The sequence below is a fragment of the Petromyzon marinus genome (assembly GCF_048934315.1).
Source record: "Petromyzon marinus isolate PM22_M1 ecotype Great Lakes invasive population chromosome 83 unlocalized genomic scaffold, UKy_Petmar_22M1.pri1.0 chr83_unloc.1, whole genome shotgun sequence".
Lineage (NCBI taxonomy): Eukaryota > Metazoa > Chordata > Hyperoartia > Petromyzontiformes > Petromyzontidae > Petromyzon > Petromyzon marinus.
In genome coordinates, this window is record NW_027422634.1 from 654,790 (window position 1) to 659,046 (window position 4,257).

Genomic DNA, 4,257 nt, shown 5'->3' on the forward strand with positions numbered 1-4,257 from the left:
GTACACACACACAGTGTACACACACACACACAGTGTACACACACAGTGTACACACACACAGTGTACACACACACAGTGTACACACACACACAGTGTACACACACACAGTGTACACACACAGTGTACACACACACAGTGTACACACACACACAGTGTACACACACAGTGTACACACACACACACAGTGTACACACACGCACAGTGTACACACACACAGTGTACACACACACACAGTGTACACACACACACAGTGTAGTACACACAGTGTACACACACAGTGTACACACACACAGTGTACACACACACAGTGTACACAAACAGTGTACACACACAGGTACACACACAGTGTACACACACACACAGGTACACACACAGGTACACACACAGGTACACACACACAGGTACACACACGCACAGGTACACACATAGGTACACACAAACAGTGTACACACACAGGTACACACACAGGTACACACACACAGTGTACACACACACAGTGTACACACACAGGTACACACACAGTGTACACACACACAGTGTACACACACGGGTACACACACACAGTGTACACACACACACACAGTGTACACACACAGGTACACACACAGGTATACACACACAGGTACACACACAGTGTACACACACACAGGTACATACACAAACAGTGTACACTCACACAGTGTACACACACACAGGTACACACACAGTGTACACACACACACACAGGTACACACACACAGTGTACACACACAGTGTACACACACACAGTGTACACACACACTCAGTGTACACACACACTCAGTGTACACACACACAGTGTACACACACACACACACACAGTGTACACAAACAGTGTACACACACACAGTGTACACACACACAGTGTACACACACACACAGGTACACACACAGGTACACACACAGGTACACACACACAGGTACACACACGCACAGGTACACAAATAGGTACACACAAACAGTGTACACACACACAGGTACACACACACAGTGTACATACACAGGTACACACACACAGTGTACACACACAGTGTACACACACACAGTGTACACACACGGGTACACACACACACAGTGTACACACACACAGTGTACACACACACACAGGTACACACAGTGTACACACACACACAGTGTACACACACACACACACAGTGTACACACACAGGTACACACACACACACAGTGTACACACACACAGTGTACACACACACAGTGTACACACAGGGTACACACACAGTGTACACACACAGTGTACACACACACACAGTGTAGTACACACAGTGTACACACACACACACAGTGTACACACACACAGTGTACACACACACTCAGTGTACACACACACAGTGTACACACACACAGTGTACACACACACACACAGTGTACACACACAGTGTACACACACAGTGTACACACACACACACAGTGTACACACACACAGTGTACACACACAGTGTACACACACACACAGTGTACACACACACACAGTGTCACACACACACAGTGTACACACACAGTGTACACACACACACACACAGTGTACACACACAGTGTACACACACACACACAATGTACACACACACAGTGTCACACACACACAGTGTACACACACAGTGTACACACACACACACAGTGTACACACACACACACAGTGTCACACACACACACAGTGTACACACACACACAGTGTACACACACAGTGTACACACACACACACAGTACACACACAGTGTACACACACACAGTGTACACACACAGTGTACACACACACAGTGTACACACACAGTGTACACACACAGTGTACACACACACAGTGTACACACACACACAGTGTACACACACAGTGTACACACACACACAGTGTACACACACACACAGTGTACACACACAGTGTACACACACACACAGTGTACACACACAGTGTACACACACAGTGTACACACACAGTGTACACACACACACACAGTGTACACACACACACACAGTGTACACACACACACACAGTGTACACACACACACACAGTGTACACACACACACAGTGTACACACACACACAGTGTACACACACAGTGTACACACACACACAGTGTACACACACACACACAGTGTACACACACACACAGTGTACACACACACAGTGTACACACACACACAGTGTACACACACACACACAGTGTACACACACACACAGTGTACACACACACACACGTGCGGGAAGGCCTGAAAGAGGATTGGGGATGATGGAGGAGGGGGGAGGGGCGAGGAGGGAGGGGGGAGGGGCTAGGAGGGAGGGGCTAGGAGGGAGGGGCTAGGATGGAGGGGCGGGGAGGGGCTAGGAGGGAGGGGGGAGTGTAAATGTGGAACGTCAATTTTTTTTGGGTCGGTGAGTCGATTTAGGAATCGATTATCTAAATGTGGGAAATCGATTCTACCTGCTGCTGAAGCCTAACGGTCACTTCCGGTGTTGACGCCAGACAATTCTCGATTCCACACAAAGTCGATTCCTTTGGTTAAGCAAACTGAAAGTGCGAATAGGAATCGATTAACTGGTGTCGAATCGATTCACTTGGTCAGGTCTATGGTAGGGGCTATTGAGGAATCGATTGTTACAATAGTTGGCGATTCGATTCCATTTCCTCCTGCTGCCAGTGATGCCTCGCGGCCACTTCCGGGGTTGCTGCTGACAACGATTCCCGATTCTCGATAAGAAATCGACTTTAATCGACACGAATGGTGAATCGTCGGCGGCGTCAATCCCGGAAGTGGCCGCGGGGCTTCAGTTGGAGAAATCGAATCGCCAATTTTGCAACAATCGATTCCTCAATAGACCCTCCATGTCGCATAACCAAAGGAATCGAATCTTTGGAATTATAATCGATTCCTCATAGACTAAAGAGTTGACCAACCAAACGAATCGATAACGCCAACGCGTAACCGATTCCGAATCGCGCTTTTCGTATACTTAACGAAAGGAATCGAATTTTAAGTAATGAATCGAGAATCGTCATTGGCTCAACCCCGGAAGTGGCCGCGAGGCTTCAGCAGCAGCAGGAGCAGCAGAAAAAGGAATCGAATCGCCAACTAAGCAACAATCGATTCCTGAATAGACCCTCCCGTAGACTTAACCAGAGGAATAGAATCTACACCAAGTAATCGATTCCAAAAGACTCAACCGTATTTTGTACAAGAAAAAATCGACTACTCTAACGCGTAACCGATTCCAAATCGCAATTTCCGTATACGTAACCAAAGGAATCGACGTCACAAAACTAATCGTTAATACCTGGAATCGAAATCGGCGTCTTTGATAATCCCGGATGTGTCGGCGCGATACAGAAGCAAGATGAATCGAATCGCTAACTTGGCTACAATCGATTCCTAAATAGACCTCTACCATAGACTCTACCAAAGGAATCGATTCCTTAACAGACTCAACCGTATAATACAACACCAAAGGAATCGATACATTTAATCGTCACAACCCGAAAATCGGAATCGGTGTCCCCCCGACAATCCCGGAAGTATCTTGGCCGCCCAGAAGCAAAGCGGAATCGAATCGCAAACATTTCACCACTACCCGATTCCTCAACGCTGCCTTAAACCAAACGAATCGAATCGATCCGAAACTAATCAACATCTCGAATGCGACTCGACCTAATCCCTCCCATTTCCCCCCCCCCAAAGGTAAAGAATCGACAACGCCAACGCCGCGTTCAACCGATTCCGCATCCCGCGTGTATACTTAACACCAACAGGAATCGAATTGCGAGTTGACTAAAAAAAAAAAATCGAAGAGAATCGCCCGCTGGAGTCGACCCCGGAAGTGCGGCGGTGGGTGGCTTCAACCGACGATGGCGGCCGCCGGCTCATCCACAGCGGTGGCGGGGAGCGGTCGAGCGGAGTTCGTGGTGGGAGGGAAATACAAACTGGTGAGGAAGATTGGGAGCGGCTCCTTCGGAGACATCTACCTGGCCATGAACATCACCACGGGAGAGGTGGGTGGGTGAGAGGGTGGGTGGGTGGGTGAGAGGGTGGGTGGGTGAGAGGGTGGGTGGGTGAGTGAGTGGGTGGGTGGGTGAGTGGGTGGGTGGGTGAGTGAGTGGGTGAGTGGGTGAGTGGGTGAGTGAGTGGGTGGGTGAGTGGGTGGGTGGGTGAGTGAGTGGGTGAGTGAGTGGGTGGGTGGGTGAGTGAGTGGGTGAGTGAGTGGGTGAGTGGGTGAGTGGGTGAGTGAGTGGG